The following is a 25,329-nucleotide window of genomic DNA, read 5'->3' as shown; positions in this document are numbered from 1 at the left end:
GAATTATAAAAAAAATAAAATAATATTAGCTCGACTTGCTGACCCTACTCGCAATCTACAGGGCGACCTACTGCTCCCCATCACACAAGTGTCTATCACCGACCAACAAGGCCAATGCAGTTAAACCCTCTGTAGTGAACTATACCTCACAGCTGACGAGTTGAAACTATTTTGGCCCGAACCCAGATCCATATATATATATATATATATATATATATATATATATATATATATATATATATATGCATGCCTCCTCTCATGCTGATTGACTAGATCATTTGAACATGTTCCTTTCAAACTTTAATAAAACATCATGTGAAGAGAACAGGGCCATTGCTCATCAGAATGTGTGTGCATTTCATTCCTGATATCTCTTCTTAAAACCTGTGAAGGAGAGGGTTTGAATTGATCAGCATCAAGCTGACAGTTTCTTTGTAGTAGGGCCGGACCATGCTGAGTTCATGGAATTTGGAATAGGCTTAAATGAGCGCTCCAGCGCACTAAAGGCTTACATAAATGAGGAATTATTAGGCACTAACTGTACCATCAGGGTCAAGGCTTTTTTTCATATTGAACAGTACAGCAACCTTAAAGATGCATTTTTCCCATGTAGTTCTACTTCAATAATTACATTAAGTGTTATTTGCCCAATATAAGTTCAAACATTCAGCATTTACACTCATAAGCAGGAAAATAAACAGAGATAAATGTGTCCACTTGATCCAGAAATGCATCAGTGAGTTTGCTCCAGAATAATGTACCCGGCCTGTAAAATGCTTATTAAATTAGAGGAGCGCTCCTTCTTACAATACAATGCTTTCATCATCTAATAAATATTCAAAAGACAGACGGCTCCGAAAACAAATATGAGACATAGTTTGCAGTTGTTTTCATGTGACATGAATGTTTCATTAAGTGCTAAATGTAGAAAAGCCATTCCAATTTCTTCTCCAGCCGCAAGCTGCACCAAACCCAAACTGAATCCTAATTAGTTTTCTATTACAGTAGGGAATTTGCTGCAGTCTGACTACAAAGCTTAATGTTTAGGGGTGAAATTAGAACAGTGTTGCCAGATGAACCGTCTCCAAAAATAAAGAAAAATAGATTTCCAGTGGATGATTCTAGTACAGTATGACTTTATCAAATATCATCACCATCTCCACCACAATCATGATCAGCGACCATCAAGCCAGTCTGAGAGGCTGGAGAAGTGTGAAATTTTCATTTTAGCACTGGCCTGGGCAGGTTGTGAGGAGAAGGTGAGTAACTGAAGTTGTTGCAGGTCAGCGATGATGTATCTCCCGTAAGGTGTTGTCTGCGTCTGACAGGTGATGTAGCAGGTCATGAATTGCCTGTCTTAACATTTTGGGTCCTGCACGGGCCTATGTTTCAGAGGCATTTTGACGAAGAGCCACCTGCTTGTGAACAAGGTGATCAATGAACAGGGAGCTTTCAGTGGACTCCATACGAGAATCTTATTGATGTTTCAGGACTCGGGCCAGAATCGATGGCAGCTGTTTGAGTCTGACTGAGCTAACTGCGCTTAACGTTAGCTCTGAAGGTGAAATTAATTGATTGAGGGGATGACATTTATTGGAGATGGGTGTCAATCTGTGTTTATTTATGCTCCCATGAGCAATTATAGCAGGAGGAGGGGTGAGTCTGGGACGAGAAGAGCTCAGGGTCTTTCTTTTACCAGCTTATCACAATGTCTTTGGTTCCTCTGTGGTAGTTTTATGCAATTAGTGGCATTGAAAGTGGTTGAATGGCATTAAATTTTAATGCGCTTTCACTACTGAGAATGTGCCCATGATGGCACAGGCTCCTATTAAAACAAAGACAGGTGGTGGTGATGGTGCGTTCACCCCTGTCAGAGCAGTGTCATGATCAGAATGATAGTAATTAGTGTGATGCAAGGAGCGATAAAAATATATTTGACAAGAGTGCAATGATGAATCTTTCCTTCTAAAGTTTTAGAGAGAAGCTACCTTTAGCTAGTAACTAATGTTTGAAGAACTTCATGAGGCTCCATCTTGTCTGGCTATCTTCTGTTACACTTGGAAAGGGGAAAAAAATGATGGTCAGTAGAATGATATTATTACAATTGTACCTTTTAAGTTGATTTACTCATTACAACATTATATTATTATGCACTATTCCTGAAACCAATTTGCATCATACAGATTACAATATATTCAAATTAAGAAAAAACAGAAATGTAAATATGTTTAATTTAAAAAAGTATTATTACTATGTTCTAACAGAAGGATATATAATTTTATAAAATTCATAGCTGCTTCCTTACAGTTTGTCCACGCTGTCAGAAATGTATTTAAACATTAAAAGCAAATAGACTAAATCAAAGTTTCATTTCCCCCTGAAGGTCATCTTTCCATATTTCATATGCTCTGAGTTAGTTCAACAAAATCACACTGGAATGGTATTATTTTTCCTTTACATTCTCCTACATATTTTTACTAAAATAAATTGTGCCTTTATTTTCTGTATTATTGATTTCTGAAAATTTTTTAGATTTTATCTTGTGTTGTTATGGGAGATATGACACATTGCCTATATGTAATCAAAGAGTATCATAGCTCTGAAAATATTGGATATAGATAAATCAAAAATAATTCCTTGATACATAAATGTTCTCTTTTTTTTTTTTTCAATTTTGTAATCTGTTTTGACCCAATGGAATAAGTGAGAACTTGTCAAATACAGATTCAGAATGCTTTTATATTGCAAGAGACACATGCCAATGTGGTAGGCTATATCGCTTTGAAAGTGAAGTGTTAATGTGTCAGGGAGTCTTCTAGGAGCAGCCACCTTCATTTAGCCACAATTCTTCACTTTCTTTCCCTCCCTCCCTGTGTCTTGAAACTGTCCCTTAAGAAGGCCAACCTGCTGACAAGTCCCATCTAGTCATTGTACCTCTTAAAGTATCTTTCCTCCCCTCTAATCAAAATGACTCTCTGTTAAATAAACCATGAAAAAAGCTTTTCCACTGACGGTGCACTGAGGCGTAACACTGTAAAGCTGGAGCATTAATCAACAGATTGGATTTCTGCGTGCAACTGAGATTCTCCCTTCCTTTGCAAGTCTTCATTACAGAACAAAAGAAATATAAAAGGACAAAGGGATGGTATCTGGACATAATGAGGGGACAAATCAATGAAATCAGATGTTTGTTCGGTATGTTCGATGTGGTTTATAGGAACTAAAGGAGATGGAATGTTGTTTTTGGCACGAGGCACATGAGAGAGAGAGCTACCAAAAGACATCAGTGAAAGTGACTGGTCTGTTCTGTCAGCGATGTAGCAGAATGCTAAATGGCCAACCAAAATGGCAGAGCAGAATATGAAGGCAGTGTCTCAGCCTTTAGAGAGTGGAAATGGGTAACAAGGGCAGGCAGCAGGTTCCTGTAGTGTGGCTGCCTGTTTTATGTGCCTGTGCAGACATGCTATTCCATATCAAATCAAACTAAAGATTACAAGAGATCACAAGACAAGAGGCCAGGCAGAAGAAGGGACATTACTGACTATGATTATGCCTGCCGCCATTTCACAATTCCAGATTATAAACCATACACAATATGATTACTATTTCTGCCAGAGTATTTGGAGACTGGGGATGCTTGTAACACACTAAGAAATCATCCTGAGGTGATATAAAGGATTTACAGGATGGAAAAAAAAAATGTAACAGTTGAAAATTCTAAATTTTACTTTTTTTAGGCCTATACTAATTACTAATTTTCCTGCTTATATTATGATTTGCGATTATGATGTATGCAAATTGACAGAATATGTAACACCTGAAAGCAGGTTTTTCTTATTAAATTTGATAACATTACCCAAATCGATCACCTACATGTTATAAAATATATTTTCATGTCTGTCAAACCGATTGCCTTAAAAAAACAAGTAAAGTGAAATAGGAATAGTATGTGGTACTAACAAATGCTTAGTTAGTATAGTTCACTTACACAAGAGTTCTAGTAACTAAAAAGGAACTGTAGAGAGTACTTGATAATTTACTTTAAATAAAATATAATTGTTACCATTGTTGTGTTTTGCAGGCTGAATGTTAAACCTGTGTGACTCAAGTATGATCAACTGCAAGATTTTCACAAATATGAGGGATTATATAAACCCAATTAAAAATGTTCACAAGGTGTTTAGGACATAAGTGTTAGCAACAAAATTATAAAAGATCATTAATTGACATGAAATATGTTATACATCATACATACATACATACATACACACATACATACATACATACATACATACATACATACATACATATTACTTATCTTCCTTTGAAACCAAATAACTGATTTCTTGTTGCAATCGCTGCATCAATAGGAAGAGAATTACAATAGTATAAATTAAGTTCCAAATGCCCAACCAAAGGGATCACTAATCGCCATAATGGTGACTAAAAACATTTTAGGAAAATCAACATGAATTTATGAACTCAGCCTATGTGATGTTCTCTCAAATGTATCAGTTGTATTAAAATTTCAACATTCAAAATGACTTTGGGAAATGAGTGAATGCAAACAGAGTCCATTAAGTGAAAAGTCCATTAAGATTTTCCCCGCCTCAAAAACCACACTCAAACTAATCAATTAATCTTAACTTGGGTTTTCTTAGTAAACAAAGCTTAGTATGTGAATAGTACAGATTACTAGATTTTTACAATTAATTCTAACAAAAAGTGTTAGTTAGAATCACTGTTGGATTTGACACTGAAATCTCAAAGATTGCACAAAAATGGGAAGGTGTATTCTATACTAAACATTTGACATAAGCCTAGGTGAAAAAATACGCACATTTACTTATATTTATGGATATTCCATAGACGTCTATGGTTTTTATATACAGCTTGTTATAAATAATATAACCTACCCTAAACCTAGCTTAAAACTTCAGTATGTAGTGGATCAGTAATGCACTTAAATCTTTTTTCCCTAGTCTGATTTTCAATACCAAAGACAAAGGAACAGTAATTTATTAATTTTCAACAATTATTTTTAGACTCATAAGCCATGTTCAGAACTTCATTTTAAAATAGCGATGCATATGAAAAATAAAATCATGAAATATTGGTAGAAACCTCAGATCTTCCTGAAATCATTTTTTTTTTCACTTTCAGTGAAATACACAAATACAGGAAACAAACGTCCAGGAAAGCAACCGCAAATTGTCACACAATGCTAAACTGAACAGCCACTGCTTTTATAATGAGTTCTGAGTGTCACTGGAATTAGTTACAGGTGCATGCAAACAGTACTCAGGTGATTGCGAACGGGGAAGAGAGAGTGAGTTTGAGTGCGGTGGTGAGAGAGAGCCCGGTGCACCCGTGACACACATCATGTTCAGATTTATGGCTTTGATTTTATTGTAGTTTCAGAGTAAAACATTTTGTAAAATATATATTTTATATAAAATTAAAATAATTAAAAATGTTCATAAACACACTTGAGCTCAATGCTCAACCTTCAAATACTTGGGTAGCATTTGCCTTGCAGTGCAGCGTGCTTTCAGAAACCCCCAACCTTCCCCAGCTCCACCTGTATAGATCTACTACTGCTATGGGTAATTAATGTACGTTATATTGTACAGCAGCAGCATCAATAAAAGCAGCAGCAGCGTAGTAGATCTATTCCGCCAAGACCAAACATACAACATTGTCATATCCATTACCATGCCAAACACTCAGAGAGTTGTCATGACAGAGATGTAATTTTGGGGTATATACCCCCAAAAATGGGAATGACAGTTTGCAGATAATATAATATTAAAGAAACAAAAGACCACATAAGTGAAAAGAGAGTACACTTTCATTACTGGTTTTTTTTAACATACTTAAGTACACTTTTAAAAAGTGCACTTTGTAACAATGACAGTTTAAGTTTATATTAAAAGTAATCAGTTAAACTTAAGAGTGTTTTTTTACCCACATAAGTATGACTTAAGTAGATCTTTATAATGTTATTTTACTTATGTTGTTTTTGAAATATGCTTACAGTACTGTTGAATGTACTGACAAGCATTTTAACACTAAAGTTACAATTATAATCAAGTACTTAACATGTGCTTTAATATGTTAGTCAACACATCAAAATAAGTGTACTTCTTTAAAGCATGAAAAAATATGATTAAAACATAAGGATTTAAAATATACATTAAAGTAAAACTTAGTTAAGTGTCCAAAAACAATACATTCAGTTCAATCTTAATTTTTTGTTTTGTTTTGTTTTGTTTTTGTTTTTTAAATAATATTATTTTCTGTAATCTTTTTTAAAGTATGCTGAAGTTTCCCATTGGAAGTAATTTTTGTATGAGCTAATGATATCTTTATGTTTAACAAGGTTAAATCTTACAAATCATTACAAGTTTGGCATTAGACTATGATAGGTAGGTTTTATTTTAGATATACATTGCAAAGGCACATGGATGCCAGAAGAAGTGAAATGTGCAAAGCTGGCTTTGTGAATTATGATTTTACAACAGGAAGCAAATAAGCCTTGTGTGATCATCATACACATGAGCACCATCCAGCTCTATTAAGCCCTTATACAAACTTGCCTCATCAAGTCATCAAAGGATTAGGAGGAGGAGGAGGAGGAGGAGGAGGAGGAGGGGGGGGGTGCCATCACTAAGTTTCATTGTTCACTGATCAAATGAGCACAAATAAGTCAAGGCAAATTTAAAAAAATTACTCATGAATAAGAAATTTTAAAAATCCCTTCAATTTACCATAATCTCTGCTTTGAAAGTTAAGAATACATTTATTGCTGAAGAGAATTCAGTTTTATGACAAAATTACAAAATGTAATTATTTATGACAAGCTGACTGTAGCTCTGCATTGGTTGTCAAAAAATTTAATTTGTCATATTTTCACACTTAATGATGTAAAGACCCTGTCCATCTGAATTACCCTTAAAAAAACACATTTAATTAATAAATCCTTGCAATGTGTTGAGCGTCAGAGAACAGTGACCAAATGTATTTCACCCTCACAGCCGGACTGGGCCATGTGACAGGCTGTGTCCGAGCAGGAAAAAGTGACGCAGATGAAGGCGATAGCATTTGACACCTGGAAAAAAAAATGTCCTGCTCATCTGCCAGCTGTGATTTGAACGGAGAGGTATGCACCACACCATAAGAGAAACAATAGACTGGGGGGAAAAAACAGTCTCTCGTGTGTAGGCATATCCAAACTCAAAACTTCTCTCCAGGGGATGATGTCTATACCCATAGAGGACTTGCAGATTGAACCAATGTCTGCCATTTTGACACGTCAAAGACACAATTACAAGACATGGTGGCTAGACCTGCCTCTACATGCTCTGTATAGATTTAAAACTAGTGAAAATAGTGAAAGTAGCTATTCAGTCCATTGTTTTCCATTCTTTGTCACTACATGGCTTTGGTTCTGTATGACCATTAAAAAATGGACACCGAACATACCTACTTTATAATCTGAAGTGCCTGATTTAACGTGATTGATTCTCTTTATGGGAGCTGTCTTCAAAGAACGCTGAAGCAATAACAATATCGCACTACAAGACCAACCTTCAGTCTTTATGTTGCTTCTGCCTCTCCTGAGTTTAGTAAAAGAAGTATGGCTACATCAAGCAACATTCCTCTTTGATTTATGTGTCATAATCACTACCGATGCAGGGTACCATTCTCACTTTTCATGAAAGTAACAGACACGCTTTTACCTTCTCCAAATTCTCGGAGACGTTGATACACTAAGGAGAGGATGAGCGGGATCACAAAAAAAGAGCTGAGACGTTTTGATCATTTTTATGTCTGCGTGTTCGTGGATAAAGACACGCCTGTGCTGCCAAGTGTCCCAGGCAATCCCGGCTTCATTGAGTCCTGCTCTGCAATGTTCTAAATCACTACTCTTTTATTCTTCTCTACCATAATAGCACTGCTATAAAGAGCAGCAGAGGAGAAGGAATCAATAAAATCATGCATCTAATAAGGGGAGGCAGGATTAAAAATGGTTCCTCCAAAGCCTTCAAGGGAAAATCGAGGTGAGATTTAAGTCTTTTGACAGGTACATCAGGGACTTGCTCCCATCCCTGCCAGAGTGGACGGGCGGTGGGCCCGAGACTTGTTTATGGCAGGTTGGGATTAGGAAGGTCGGATCTACACTGCCATTTCTCAAGGCCTCAAAAGCCCAGTAGGCTAATTAAACAGTAACAGGCGAGACATGGGTCTCTCTTGTGCTCACCTTCTGGCTTTGCTCTCTTCAATTCCAGCAGTTTAATTTTTCTAGAAAGGGGGCAACCCTGTCGGAGTACTGGGCAAGCTTCCAGCTCTGTGTTGGGATGTTGGAGGGGTAGCGACGCGATGGAGGAGGACCGAGCATTGGAATGAGGAGAGGGTTGGCCACAGGAAAGGGCAGGTCAAACCCTCCACACCCCAGCTGACAGCTTGAGTCAGACCTTCCTGCTCCATGAGGCTGAAGGACAGAAAAGGAGGTGGAGGCGGTGATATCGACAAGGAAGAAGCATTGTGACTCGCATTGTGATTCCTGCACCAGTGTTGCAATCCACCGTCATGGCGCTGGAAGGGCAGGCGGCTCGCGTCCAAGGGCTCCCCGTGGAACCTGTGTTAGATCGGCGAGGACTGATGTTGTTGACCTAGCCCCAGGGTGCATGTGTCACAGCCAAGGCCATCAAGGCAGTTCCCGTCATCGCATTTGCACTTCAAAAAACATTTGGCTTGCACAGCCTTGGAGCAGGGGAGTCTCAGAGGTGCTTGTGATAGTGGATTCACCAGCTTACAGGAAACCTCCTGAATTAAACAGAACGTATGGCAGCTGTTGGATGCGTCCAACTTTGTCTCTTAAAGGCCCTGCACTGCTAATCTTCTTCATAATACCCATGCCTCTCGATCAGTTACTGTCTCACAAATTAAAAGTAATCTCATCGATGAGAAAAGGTTTAGTTGAAAAAGATTCACATATTGGAGGGTAGTAGGATTTTACTTCCAAATTAAAGATGTAACAGGCTCTAGCAGTGTTGCAAACAGTTTCCTGTAGTCACCACACACACTTACTGTACATGAATACAGGTCACCGTTTTAATTACAATTTGTATGTTTTCAATTCATTTAAACTAAGAACTGGGTGTAAAAATTCAACTTAAATATATGCATTCACAAAAAATAGTATACTCACACTTAATATATATAAGGGTCAATTGCACATAAGAGTGTCCGCAAAAAAAAAAAAAAAAAAAAAAAAAAAAAAACATTTAAAAAAATATGGTTTTAAAACTCACTTATTAGAAATGTACTTTTTGTATTCATGTTCTTTTCATATGGTTTAAAAAAAATTTGGTACCAATTTACATTAAAGTCACCCTTTTTATTCATACAGTTATAACAGGTGTAATATATACAGTACAGGCCAAAAGTTTGGACACATTACTATTTTTAATGTTTTTGAAAGAAGTTTCTTCTGCTCATCAAGCCTGCATTTATTTGATCAAAAATACAGAAAAAAATGTAATATTGTGATATATTATTACAATTTAAAATAATTGGTTTTCAATTTATTATACTTTAAATTATCATTTATTTCGGTGATGCAAAGCTGAATTTTCAGGATCTTTACTCCAGTCTTCATTGTCACATGTGACATCCAGTCAATCACATGATCCTTTAGAAATCATTCTAATATTCTGATTTATTATAGTTCTGATTTATTATTTATATAGTGTTGGAAACAGTTCTGCGGCCTAATATATTTGATGAATAAAAGGTTAAAAAGAACTGCATTTATTCAAAATATATATATATTTTTTTTAATATAAATCTTCTTTATTATCACTTTTTATCAATTTAACACATCCTTGCTGAATAAAATTATTGATTTATTTAAAAAAAAAATAAAGAAAAAAATTACTGACCCCAAATTACTGACCAGTAGTGTATATTGTTGTTATAAAAGATTTCTATCTTGAAAACATTTGCTTCTTTTTTTTTCTTTTCTTTTTTCTTTTTCGTTTTTTTTATTCATCAAAGTATCCTAAAAAAGTATCACAGGTTATGAAAAAATATTAAGCAGCAGAACTGTTTCCAGCTTTGATAATGAATCCTCATATTAGAATGATTTCTAAAGGATCATTTGATAGACTGGAGTAATGATCCTGAAAATTCAGCTTTGCATCACCGAAATAAATGATAATTTAAAGTATAATAAATTGAAAACCACTTATTTTAAATTGTAATAATATATCACAATATTAAATTTTTTTCTGTATTTTTGATCAAATAAATGCAGGCTTGATGAGCAGAAGAAACTTCTATCAAAAACATTAAAAATAGTAATGTGTCCAAACTTTTGGCCTGTACTGTATATATATATATATATATATATATATATATATATATATATATATATATATATATATTTCAACTGAGGTGGAACCCACCCCCCACCTCGGGAGTACTGGCACTTATTTTTTCCCACTTTGAGCACTGGTTATAGCTTATCAACGACTTATAATGCATTTGTAAATAAGTTATTAGTGATTAATAAATACCTTTATAAAACCTATACAAAGAGTACTTTAATGTTAGTGTTACCAAAAACTTGTAGACATTTAAAAAAAATCTTTATTTCAATTTAATGACTACATATTACATAATTTTCTTTATATCTTGAATACATTAGTGTACATGAAAACATTTACATTTTTGGAGTGTTGCACCATATTTTACAACCTGAACTAACATTGTTTCGTCAAAAATATGTCAAATTACCTGATATTTTTATTGACTTTTGACTTATTGACCTTAACAAGATCTTTGTGATAGCTGTGTTCTTTTAAATGTTGGTCATACCACATGACTTTGATTTAACAGACAAACATTTTTCAAATACTAATAAGCATCAGAATAATTTTAAGAAATAATAATAAAACAATAATAAAACATTATGCTTAACAATTTAATATACTGTAGTATTCTTATACTGTACTAAATATAATAAATACAAATCAACTGTAAATATTTCAGTGGAATCCAGATTTCCCAACCTTTAAAACTGTGTAGGTCATAGTACAGACAGTACTATCTCTAAGTTAAAAATTTCCAAGAACATATTAATGCCTTTAAATAAATGATTGAGGATTTAAGTGAACCGCCAGTGACATTTACTATGAAATAGTCATAAATGCATTAACGGGAGTGTGGAAGAATGATGACCTCATAAATAAGCTGAGGAGCGGTGTACCTAAACATCCATATTTGTTCTGAACTTGCTCTCATCAAGCCAGCTGTATCTATTTTTAATAAAGGATATCTTCCAATGCAAAATTGCATACTCCATGGTGGGATTATCTTGAAATTAGGCTTTACATACCCATGTGTTTTACTGAGCAGGATGGCCATATAGCTGTCAGACGTATGGATATGAAAATACAAGCAAAGCTCCAATTTACATAGGTGGGCAAATGTTATATACAGTCAGGCTTGAAACTGTCAGAGCTTGACATATCTGCTGTTCAGCTGTTCATGTCACCCAGCTGAATTAAGCTTGTAAATTGAGGTTTTAACAACACTAAGTGATTCTAAGCCTTCATGACACAGGTTTTCGAAATGAAACCTTCAGCCACAGTGACCTTGACTCAGGGTCAGCAGCAAAATCTTGGTGCGCCTCAATAAAATGTCCCCTATCAATTATTTAACCTGCCAATTGTTTCCCCCGACAAACATGTCCTCCCCAGAAAAGTAAATTATCAGCAGGCACAGTCACCGGGGGAAAGCCTGTCTGGCTGTTGTCAGCTCGGGCTGAGAGAGATTTGAGTTGTTTGCTGTTGGCTTGCTAAAGCTCTCTTTTCTCTCAGGTGTGATGGCTGAGATGGGTTTTTTTTTTTTTTTTTTTTTTGCTCTATATCTTCTGCCCTGTAGGGACTTTTCACAGGCAAAAACAATGCCCTGGGCACAGAAGGCCCCCTAGTGAGATTCCTGATTTACTTTTGCTGCAACAAGCTAAAAAAATTAAATAAAAAATAGAGACTAATAAGTAGTTAACAAAGTACACGCTATAGCATTTAAAGTTTATAAAAATGTCATGTGGTCTAATCATTAAATAAAATAATAAAATTTTCTTGAATATATTTGAGTTGAGTGCATACATCTTAATTAATTTCAAAGAAGTTTTAAAATATACTTGTCCAAAGATGTGTGTATATATACAGACCCTTTCCAAAAAATTAGAATATCATGGAAAAGTTTATTTATTTCCATAATTCCATTCAAAACGTTAAACTTCCATAGATTATAGATTCAGGGCCCAAAACTTAAACAATTTCAAGTATTTAGTTGTTTATTTGTACATAATTTGGGCTTCCAGCTCATAAAACCCACGAAAACAGGATTGAAAAAAATTAGAATATTACATGAAATCACACAGTAATTACACAGTGATACCATGGTCATTGAACCAGGTTTTGGTTATTTTGGCAGTGTGGGCAGGTGCAAATCCTGCTGGAGAATGAAGTCAGCATCTCCATAAAGCTTGTCTGCTGAAGGAAGCATGAAGTGCTCTGAAAATGTCCTGGTAGACGGCTGCGTTGAGTGGACAGCACAGTGGACCAACACCAGCCGATGACATGGCTCCCCAAACCAAAACAGACTGTGGAAACTTCACACTGGACTTCAAGCATCTTGGATTGTGTGCCTCTCCATTCTTCCTCCAGACTCTGGGACCTTGGTTTCCAAATGGGATGCAAAATTTGCTCTCATCAGAAAAGAGGACTTTGGTCCACTGTGCTTTATTAAATCCAGAGTCAACGCAGCCGTCTACCAGGACATTTTCAGAGCACTTCATGCTTCCTTCATTTTCCAGCAGGATTTGCACCTGCCCACACTGCAAAAAGAAACAAAACCTGGTTCAATGACCATGGTATCACTGTGAAATTACTGTGTGATTTCATGTAATATTCTAATTTTTTTAAATCCTGTTTTCGTGGGTTTTATGAGCTGGAAGCCCAAATTATGTACAAATAAACAACTAAATACTTGAAATCGTTTAAGTTGTGGGCCCTGAATCTATAATCTATGGAAGTTTAACGTTTTGAATGGAATTATGGAAATAAATAAACTTTTCCATGATATTCTAATTTTTTGGAAAGGGTCTGTATATATATATATATATATTCATAAATATCAGTTATTAATTTACAAAATAATTAAGTTTTTGGGTTGTTACACCACATGACATTTTACAATCTGAGCTAACACGCCTTGTCATAAAAAGGACAAATTATCTGATATTTTAAGAGACTTATTGTGCTTGACGAGGATCTACATGGGGCGCTCTATATCACATAATTTCCTGTTTTATGTTAGTAACACCACATGACTTTGCTCATTAGGGTAACACTGTAGAATACTGTTCCTTCATTAATGAATAACTACACAGGAACAAACGAGTAACGTATTATTAACATTCTAGTAACTACTATTAACTAACAAGAAACTCTGATTAACGAATTAGTAAGTAATAGCGCTCAGATGAATGTAGTAGTTCATTATTAGCTAATCAATAACTACTATTTTTTTCATACCTCCCAGAGAACAACTATCTACAGGTTCATAATTAACATGAATAATGCATAATTTATAGTAAAAGGTAATGGTAACCCACTAGTAATGACTCAAGTATTACTACATCATTCTAAAGGAACTACTAATTATTTGGATCAGTATTCTAAAGTGAACAACATGATAACTACCTAATATTGACTGAAGTCATTGTAAGCTTTTGAGATTTTTGTAAGATTTTGAATAGTAATTGCTTCTGATGGATTTGGTAACACTTTAGTCATTACTAGTGTGTTCCCATGATCTTCACTTTAGAATATTGATCCAAATAATTAGTAGTTCCTTTATAAAGATGTAGTAACACTTGATTCATTACTATCCAAAACCTTACAAAAGCCTTACAAATGTGGTAGTTCACTATTAGCTAATCAATAACTACTATTTTTCATACCTCACTGAAGACCATAAGAACTACTATATACAGGTTAATAAATATTTATAATGCACAATGTTTAATAAGGTAATGGTAGCCCATTAGTAAAAAGCCTTACAAATGTGGTAGTTCACTATTAGCTAATCAGTAACTACTATTTTTCATACCTCACTGAAGACTATAAGAACTACTATATACAGGTTAATAAATATTTATAATGCACAATGTTTAATATAAGGTAATGGCAGCCCATTAGTAATGAATCAAGTGTTACTACATCCTTCTAAAGGAACTACTAATAATTTGGATCATTATTCTAAAGTGAAAAACATGATAACAACCTAATATTGGCTGAAGTCACTGTAAGCTTGTAAGGCTTTTGTAAGGTTTTGGATAGTAATGAATCAAGTGTTACTACATCTTTATAAAGGAACTACTAATTATTTGGATCAGTATTCTAAAGTGAAGATCATGGGAACACACTAGTAATGACTAAAGTGTTACCAAATCCTTCGGAAGGAATTACTATTCAAAATCTTACAAAAATCTCAAAAGCTTACAATGACTTCAGTCAATATTAGGTAGTTATCATGTTGTTCACTTTAGAATACTGATCCAAATAATTAGTAGTTCCTTTAGAATGATGTAGTAATACTTGAGTCATTACTAGTGGGTTACCATTACCTTTTACTATAAATTATGCATTATTCATGTTAATTATGAACCTGTAGATAGTAGTTCTCTGGGAGGTATGAAAAAAATAGTAGTTATTGATTAGCTAATAATGAACTACTACATTCATCTGAGCGCTATTACTTACTAATTTGTTGATCAGAGTTTCTTGTTAGTTAATAGTAGTTACTAAAATATTTAATAATACGTTACTCGTTTGTTCCTGTGTAGTTATTCATTAATGAAGGAACAGTATTCTAAAGTGTTACCCTCATTAGTATTTGAAAAATACTTTTAAATTTTTTATTTTAAACGTAAATTCTTTTTTGACAATTTTGTGTTATTTTGATATTGAGACTTAAATCTAACCATTTTATTTATTGGTTCCAAAACTGTGCAAATAAATATGAATACAACAATGTATTCTGCTTTAAGACTTCATGTTCCTGTGGAGGCACTGAGGACTAAGATGGTTGTATTGGATTTAATAGCTCATTGCCACAGTGATATAGCTGCTCAGTGAGCTGTGACCACCCTACTGGCGGGAGAGTGTGAGTGTTAGCACCAGGGTGGCTTACCGTCTCTCCTGTAATGCTCTTTACTATAGCAGCATACAGCCCAGAGCATTGCCTCCACAAAAACAGTCATGCTCCCCAACACTGTGGCCTTCATCTGCAACCACTGCCTATGATATTGCAAACACCAGTTACATGCTTTTACATAAATGTTCCATTAAACATCTGTATATACTAAAAAGCATTATACTAAACTGCATTGTAGATGCCATGGCACATATTCATGCAATAGTGCACATAGCATCAGACTATGTAACAATGTAATTTAAATAGCAAAATCACCATCGCTATAACCATGTATTTTCATGTACTGCTCTCACAGGCTACATTCACACAGTCAGTGGGCCTTATTCACTAATAATTTGCATATTTATGTGCACAAAAAATGTTGTAATATTATTGAATCCAAATTATTGTAAATGAGGAGTGTGTCCCCACTGCTAGCAAATACATGAGCAGCAAATTATGCTCATGCATACAGTGAACAGCTTTCCATACAACCTCACCTCTATATCCTGCACACTTGCACTCTCTTGCCCAGTCATTTTCACTTTAAAAGCATACGCAAAATGATCTTCAACTAAAGCAAAGTGTGCCATTTTCAAAACCAAACACAATAAACAGTTGGGTTACTTTATTTTAAGTTGGCCTTTTTACAGTGTAAATTAAACAATTTTAAATTAGAAAAAAATTGTTGCATTCCAAATAGATTAAAAAAATCCCTTTGCTTCATGTGAGTAGAGCCAAAAAAGTAATTGCAAACAAACAAGATAATTGCTGACCGCACAGTGACTTCAGTCCAGACAGGAAAAAGTCCAGCAATTTTATACACTGCATGGTGAAAAAAGTGCAAGGTGCATGTAAATGAAAGGCTAGACAAGGATGAGCTAACTGACACTGAAGAAAGCAATGTGTTGAAACATCTGCTCATCCTTGTCTATCTTTTCTTTGCTGAATAAAAATATTATGTACAAAAACTGTAATACATATATGTATGTAATTGGCTTAACAAATGACTTCTTTCTAAGGCCACCAGGAATGTGGTTTCAGTTGGATCTAAATTTTAGAATTTACTGATGATTCATAATGTCTAATTGAAAATCCTGGAACACAAATTTAGACACTCCTTACTACCATATGGTTATGGTGATCTGTCCATCACCGTAACCAGTATGCAGACACTCTATTGTGTGTTGGGAAAACAGCAGTTTGCTGGTGTTGGTGCTGGTTTCCAGTCACATCATATAACACATTACGGGCTTTGGTTTGCAAAAGCGTCTTAACAGCCACCAGCAACTCCTTGCTCATGTCATCTGCGCATCACAAATCGTAACTTCTGACGCGAACCGCTGCACAGAAGCCAAGAGCCGAGGGGCTCGGGCCGGGCCAGCACTAGACTTAAAAGTAATATGAAACAGGATGCAAAGGGGGGAAGAATTTGCCTTCAAGCCTAACATAGACAGGGGTTCAATGGTATGGAAAAAATAAATGGAAGGAGGGACTGAGAGAAAGACAGAGAGAACGAGAAAGAAAAAGAGGAATTCAAGCCATGGCCAGCTCCTCCATCATTTCTTTTTAAAAGGTCAGGATTCTTGTAGGTAGAACCGTGGACGAGTGGAGTGTTGCAGATGCGCTGAACAGCAGGGTATTTTCCGCTGCCATGACCAGCTAAGGAGGACTCCTTTAAAACACATCTGCCAGTAAACATTTTGGCCAAACTCCGGGTCATCTCCCCTGTCTGAGTGCAGCTCAGCCAAGCATGAACGTCTACCTGCACAGGGCCATGAACCGCCTGTCACTCACTCTTCCCCCACACGCTGCTCTCCTCCACTAATCGCTTGGCTGATGTGTAGTCTTTAACTCCTGTCCATTGCTCTCTTCACAGGTCCAACTGTTCAATCTGACAGTATAGAGCATTTTCCGGTTGCTGTACGGAAATGGATTGACGTGAAGGTCTTGAGTGCAGTACCTGTAAACAAGTGCATATTATAAATAGATTTTAACATTCCATCAACATACATTTGAATCTGATGACAATATATCACTCCACTAGACACCGAAAAATTTAAATTCTATCATTTATTTACCCTCTGCAGAACACAAAAGAAGATATTTTGATGAACACTGTGGATTAAACAACATTAAACTCCATTAACTCGGGTAAACTATACCTTTAAGTCTCAGAGGTGCACTACTAGTCAAAAGTTTAGGGTCAAGAAGATTTTTGCTTTTTTATATATATATAATTTGATCAAAATTGGCAGTAAATACTTTTACACTGTTAGAATTGTTTTATTTATTTCTGTTCATCAAATAATTCTGAAAAGAATTAATCATGATTTCCACAAAAAAAGGTTAAGTAGCACAATTATTTTCAACTATGAAAGTAATTATAAAAAAAGTGCTACTTGAGCACCAAATCAGCATATTAAAATCATTTAGGAAGGATCATTCGACACTGAAGACTGCAGTAAAAGCTGCCGAAATTAAGCTTAGCCATCACAGGAATAAATTACGTTTTAAAATATATTAAAATGACAATAATTATTGAATTGAAATGAATTGTAATAATATTTCACAATATTAAAGGGTTTACTGTATTTTGACCAAAATCAGTATTGATGCGCATAAAAGACTTGTTTAAAAAAATAAATAATAAAGTGACCCTGCCCACTGAATTAAAACAACCTACCGGGATTACATTAAAGGAAAAATGATTACCCCGCAAGCATTCAAGTGTGACATTAATGACAGGGGTTGTTTAGGTGAGTCTATATCGCTTGCTTATGATGAAAACTTTTAATTTTGATCAAATCTGAAGAGTCAAAAGGCAGAATCTCTTTTTAATCAGTCGTGATAAAGAGGTTGTTTTCACAGACTCTGTCTGATTGAGATGGATGGGACAGATGTGCACTTGGTGATGAGTACGCTATCCAAAGATACTAAAACACCCAGGGGACTGACAGAAACATCTGGAAGGAATTGTCAATGGGATTGATGCCTGAGCCAAAGTAATGAAAAATGAATTTACAGCACCACCATGTAAACAGCATACAAACTGACCAAAATCCCCTGCACATGCTCTCAGTTTTGTGATAATGTACATGTATTTTTTCCCTTGTCTCAACACCTGTTTATCTATTAAAATATTACCTTTCAAATGCTACAGTAATTCCAATCTCAAATGATGCTCATTAAAGAATTAAAATATGTCTAAGAAACATCTAGGTTTCTAATGACACCTGAGAGCCCAATCACCTTCGAATGTAAACAAAACAAGCTAATTGACATTGGCGAGTGAGATTTGCATTGCGAACCACACCCCGAGAAGCAGGCATAAATGGAAGCGTGCTAAACTCACCCATTCAAGTTTTGCTCTGAGGTGCCGAGACGATGTCCCGGACGTTTCAGCTGTGGTACAGCAATTGTGGCGACAGGCCATAAGTTCTCCGTTCCCTCCTTCATGGTACGGGGTACATTAGTAACCTAGACGTTTCCCTATCAGTCAGTCACATATGACGTTAAGTCAGAACGACTGATGAATTGGGATCCCTAAAATGCCGCAATTGCTGCCCCTTCCAGCACCCTGCGTCAGCCGCCTAATCCCCCCGCAACTGCTGGGGTGGAGAAAGGACTGGACGAAGAGAGAGAGTCAATCACTGCTGCTTTCTCATACCCACACAGTAACATTATTTGGATAACACTGGGAAAGTGTGCCTATTCCAAACAGAAAGAGACCCTACGGAGACCACATTCTGCCCATAGGGAGGCAACATATGGAGTTACACATAAGGACTGACCGTTAGGGTAGTGCTACATATGGAAGGCCTCTGTGGTAGATCCAGCCTAGCTGGTGTGAAGTGAATACTGAGCAGAGATGGCAGGGAAGCCGCACTGTGGAAGAATACATGTGAAATCACCTGTAGGGAAATCAAAACACATGGGCACATAGTCTAGCACAAGGGCTGACCTTCTGGGCATACACACAAGTGATAGTCCTAGCGCCAGATGCCTCTGCAGCTTTTGGCTGCCGAGGGTGCTGGAAGAACTTTATCCAGGGTTCACCAGGTGGGGAACTCACCTGGGGAGCAAGATGAGCCCTCGTATCCTGTCCTTGGAGGGGAGGGGAGTGGAGTGGAGTGGAGTGGAGCTGCAAACGAGATGCCGAGCGAGTCCCCCTACTTACTAGCTACTTGAAGCCAGTACATGGAAGGACATAGGCTCCACACGGAAATTATAAAATCTCGCAAACGTGTAAGGTGTCTTCCAGCCCACAGCTCTACAAATGTCTGCCAGCAAGGTACCGTGCGCTAATGCACATGAGCGCGTGAGTGAGCTCTCACCACAAGGGGGCACGGTGGGTCTTGAGCCCTATATGCCAAGACTATGGCATCCACAATCCAGTGGGCCAACCTCTCATAAGAGACAGCCTTTCCCTTCTGCTGGCCTCCATAGCAGAGTGGAGTCTCCATTTTCCCAGGAGCGGGAGCTGTCGTGAGAGCTTGTCGGCTGCATGATTGTGCTTGCCTGGGCCTCAAATGCTTCTGACTACAGAGGAGGATATAGCGGTTGAGTTGTGACATGCGACGCGAGCATAGACCACCCTGATGGTTGATTTATGCAATGGCCACAGTGATGTCCGTCCAGACCAGCATATGCTTGTCCTGTAGCAGCGATCTGAAGCGGCGCAGAGCAAGCCATAATGCTAGCAGCTCGAGGCAATTGATGTGGCACTGCAGTCTCAGTCAGCCGTTGGTGGAGGCATCTGGAGGCACAACAACATGCCTGGACACTTGCTCTAGGGGAACTCCTGCTCGTATGGGTGAGGTGCTTGAGCACCAAGTCCCTGAGTTCGCAGAACTGCTCTCGCGAGTGGGCCAGAATGAGCAAGTTGTCAAGATAGAGAATGATAACACTGTGCTCCCTCAGAGGAGCAAGGGCCACCTCCGTGACCTTAGTGAAGAAGCGAGGCGACAGGGACAGCCCGAAGGGGAGGACCTTGTACTGAAATGCCCGTCCCTTGAACGAAAAGCGTAGGAACGGTCTGTGTCGAGGGAGGATCGAGACATGAAAGTGCACGTCCTTCAAACTAATCTTGGGGACGAATGCATTTTGAGATGCATCTCTGCGTTGACATCTTAAAAAGACGCTGACGCTGCCAATTACGCTGCCATTCAGTTCGCAGAAACCGACGCCGTTCACTCACTCGCGTTTCGATTCCAACCTTAACAACACAAGTCATATCGTTGATTTGATCTCAGCAACTTTCGCGGTGCGCGAGTGCGACACACTCGTGTAGGAAACAAGAGTGTGGCAGCTTTAAATCTCATGAGAGACGATCTCCACATAGGGTTTTTCAAGTTCAAGTTCCACTTTCAAGGCTTTTATGTTGGTAGGCGCTTCCAGCGGCCACTGTTTACATGTCCCCTTTACTATGATTAAACTCAGGGCGCGAACTACGGGTGTTACGATCCTGCTCCGAGATGAGGGTTGAGACCCAAACGCAGCTTTATTATATGGGGCAATCCAGAGGCGTAATCCAATGTACAGGCAAGAGTCATACATAGTCGGCAGTCAAAACAAACAAACAAACAAACAAAACAGGCAGGGACCAGAGGCAAGAGAGTAATCCAGGGAACAGGGTAAGATATCCAAAACCAAGAGACAAGAAAACCAGGAGAATGCTCAGAAATGCAGTGTAACACTTAAACAAGACTTCGCGGTGAGTGAATGAATGAACATGGTATAAATAGACTGAGACTAACAGGATGATGAGACACAGGTGAATGCAATCAGTGAATAAGTGATGATGAGTCCGGGCAGTGAGTTATGGGAAATGTAGTTTGTGAGTGATAATAGTCTTATGTGGAGTGCCCTCTGGTGGCTCTCAAGGGCACTCCAGCTGGTGACCGTTACATAGCCCCCCCCTTTAAGGAGCGGATTTCAGACGCTCCTAAAACTGTCCAGGAGGGAGGTGGAGCGGAGGCGGACCCGGGGGCGGGATGGAGGGCCAGGCCCGTGCAGCGGAAGAGGACCTGAAGACTCCGGCAGGGCGGAAGGCCAGGGCGGAGCAGGCTGTGCAGGCGACCAGGGCGAAGCAGGCTGTGCAGGCGACCAGGGCGGAGCAGGCTGTGCAGGCAACCAGGGCGGAGCAGGCTGTGCAGGCGGCCAGGGCGGAGCAGGCTGTGCAGGCAACCAGGGCGGAGCAGGCTGTGCAGGCGGCCAGGGAGGAGACGACCCTTCAGGCGGCCAGGGCGGAGACGACCCTTCAGGCGGCCATGGCACAGGAACAGACACCGGCTCAGGAACAGGAACAGACACAGGGACAGGAACAGACACCGGCTCAAGGACAGGAACAGACACCGGCTCAGGTACAGGAACAGACACCGGCTCAGGAACAGACACCGGCTCAGGAACAGACACCGTGGCAGCGGCTATCTCTGCTGAGGGCTCAGGTTCAGGCGTGTCGGCGACCATCTCTGCTGAGGGCTCAGGCGACGTGGCAGTGGCCATCTTGTCCGGAGACACTGGCTCGGCGGCAGCCATCTTGTCCGAAGACACTGCCTCGGCGGAGACCATCTTGTCCTGAGACACTGGCTCGGCGGCGACCATCTTGTCATGAGACACTGGCTCGGGAGAGACCATCTTGTCCTGAGACACTGGCTCGGCGGCGGCCATCTTGTCCGGAGACACTGGCTCGGCGGAGACCATCTTGTCTTGAGACACTGGTTCGGCGGCGGCGGCGGCCATCTTGTCCGGAGACACTGGCTCGGCGGAGACCATCTTGTCCGGAGACACTGGCTTGGTGGGCGTGATGTGAACAATCTCTGGATCAGCAGAAGTGACGTGAACAGTCTCTGGATCGGCAGAAGTGACGTGAACAGTCTCTGGATCGGCAGAAGTGACGTGAACAGTCTCTGGATCGGCAGACGTGATGTGAACAGTCTCTGGATCGGCAGACGTGACGTGAACAGTCTCTGGATCGGGATCAGCACGCTCTGGGCTTGACGGGACCAGTGGCGGCGAGGGCTTTGAGCTGGGCATGTCGCTTGCTGTCTCAGGTGCGGCGGGCATGACGCTCTCAGTCTCAGGGGCGGCGGGCATGACGCATACTGCCTTGGCTTCGGCAGATCTGGCGTGAAGTGCGGGCTCGGCTGGACTGGCGTGAATTGCAGGCTCGGCTGGACTGGCGTGAAGTGCAGGCTCGGCTGGACTGGCGTGAAGTGCAGGCTCGGCTGGACATACGTGAAGTGCAGACGGTGACATGGCGTGCCACGGAAGGAAGCTCTTCAGACATCTGGAGAGTGCCTCTCTCCAATCCAGACCGGAGAGATCGGGGAGCTCCCTCGGGTCAACCTCCTTAGCCCCCAGCCGGTAACACAACTTAATTTTCTCGTCACCTTGAGAGCAAGAGGCAGCGAGAGGAACAAACCCCCAGGTGTACTGGAACAGATCGAGGCTATCCAGGGCCAAGGCCGCGATCTGTCCAGCGAACTCCCGGCTCATGCTGGGAAGATCAGGCGAGATCCGTACTGCTGGATTCCTGGAGGTCATAGCTGCTGGATCTGGGTGCGGCGAAGTCTTCTGTTACGATCCTGCTCCGAGACGAGGGTTGAGATCCAAACGCAGCTTTATTGTATGGGGCAATCCAGAGGCGTAATCCAATGTACAGTCAAGAGTCATACACAGTCGGGCAGTCAAAACAAAGAAACAAAGAAACAAACAAACAAACAAACAAACAAACAAAACAGGCAGGGACCAGAGGCAAGAGTGTAATCCAGGGAACAGGGCAAGATATCCAAAACCAAGAGACAAGAAAACCAGGAGAATGCTCAGAAATGCAGTGTAACACTTAAACAAGACTTCGCGGTGAGTGAATGAATGAACATGGTATAAATAGACTGAGACTAACAGGATGATGAGACACAGGTGAATGCAATCAGTGAATAAGTGATGATGAGTCCGGGCAGTGAGTTATGGGAAATGTAGTTTGTGAGTGATAATAGTCTTATGTGGAGTGCCCTATGGTGGCTCTCAAGGGCACTCCAGCTGGTGACCGTTACAACGGGGGAGCTAGGGGGAGCTCGGGCTCCCCTGAAAACGTGATTTGTGAAATTTTGGGGGGTCTCAAAATATATTGACAATGTGTTATTTTAACGTGCAATTTCAGTTTTGTGTAATGTGGTCATCGTGGATTTGTCACAGTGTCTGGTTTGTGTTCCCTGGTTACCACTAGATGTCCTCCTTCCCCCACGGTGTCTTCCACATTAGGAACTGCATTCCCCACAATCCTTGTCTGCTCTCATCACTGTTCATTGCACCCAGCTGTTCCCCATCATGATCGTTAGTTTCTGTGTTTAAATAACCTGCCTGTTTAGTGTCTGTCACGGAGTCCTTGTTTTATGTCACAGCACTTCTGAAGTTTGTATCTGCCCTGTTCATGTTTATTTCTTGTGTTTTGGATTGCCTTACCAGATATTTGACCCTTGCCTGGACTAGTTGTGAGTACGGATTACCCAATAAATACTGCTCTTGGAACTTACCTTTACCCGTGTGTGTACCGTGACAGGATTATTATGTGTAAAATAGCAAAAATATCATTCATTCATGCAGGACCGCGATTTAAACCTACCGGTAATTCACTTCAATAAAGATAACTATGCAGGATATTCTTGTCATGAGCATCAAGGTGTGGTGGCGCTGCGGTGCAAATTCCACTCATGTTAACTCACAGATTCGTCGAAAAAAATATAAACGAGGCCATTAATCTGCGCGCGAAGTCCTTGAAATCCATTCTGTGTTAAGGTAAGGCATGTTATTCCCAAAATGTGTTGTGGCTGGGTTGTTATAGGTCTGCGTGACTCTCGATGTCTTAGGCCTAATTGAACGGAGGAATTATGGTATTCTTCTGTAGCCCGACGAATAATTTAACCGTTGTTCATGTGAACTCAAAGACAGCCTATTTATAGACTATTTGTTGGTGGATGTTTGCTGTTTGACCTATCAATTCGGGTCGATAAAGTATAATAGGGTAAATCCTGTATAGTGATTTATCCTATATAGTGCTTGCATAAAGCAAGTAGTGCATACACTTGTGACTTGTAGCTGTTATATATCTGTCGTTCATGAACGATCCATTCATAATTGCGTCTGTCACGTGACAGATGAACGAAATACTCTGAAGGTAAAGTAATTATTTATGTTCCTTGTAAATTATTTTTGACTGCATTATAATGATTTCTTAATTCAGAATATAATTAAGATTGCGTAGGTGGATGTGTTCGGGGAATTTGCCTGTTAAAAGTATAACATTTGCCCCTTAGATGAACGAAATGGCTCGAAAAAAGATTCTTTCATTTTGATGAACGAGATCGAACAAGAGAGTAAGTAAAATGATTCGAACTTCCCATCCTTGTATGGCACGCGCATAACCAATACCCCCCCCATATATATATATATATATATATATATGTAGCAGGAGTATATAATACAAAGGAAGTAATGATACATTTACAGTGCTGATAATTCTCTATAAACTGTTCCACACTCTATATACTATTAAAAAAAAAATCTTCATATCATCAAGATCTTTTAATACTTACATTTAAGTTCTTCAGTAACAGAAATATGGTACAATTGCTGTAACACAAATGTTCTTGGTGACTACTTAAATCCACCAATATGTGTCATAGAAATATTTACGTAACAGGTATTTGATATTAAATGTACAAAGAAGGCAGACTAAGCATGCTCAGGTCAGAGGTCACAGACTTTGCCAAAATGTGTTTAACACAGTAGAACTAACAGTTATAAGTTTCACCAATCACCAGACAAATCACAGTCAAGAAGACTCGAGTGACATTATATTTACTCATCTGAATGATTTAAATGTTCACATATTTTTCTATTCAAGGGACTCACTTGGTTGCCATGGCCAGCGATCTCTCGGCCGTGAATAAAACTTCATTCATACAAGAGCAACTCGAGAGTAATGTCAGGTGTACGCTGCGCAGCTGAAAAATAGATTCTACGCTCAAAAGTCAACAACAGAATATCAAG

General features: G+C 39.0%; 1 protein-coding gene across 2 annotated transcripts in view; it reads right to left on the bottom strand.

The window, feature by feature from the left end:
* znf326 (zinc finger protein 326) overlaps positions 1 to 25,329 on the bottom strand; it is a 355,597-nt gene that overhangs the window by 141,595 nt on the left and 188,673 nt on the right. The window lies entirely within an intron of this gene.

The sequence above is a fragment of the Squalius cephalus genome (assembly GCF_949319135.1).
Source record: "Squalius cephalus genome assembly, chromosome: 10".
Taxonomy (NCBI): Eukaryota; Metazoa; Chordata; class Actinopteri; order Cypriniformes; family Leuciscidae; genus Squalius; species Squalius cephalus.
Note: the sequence above shows the minus strand (reverse complement) of the source record. Positions and strands in the feature narration are given on the sequence as shown.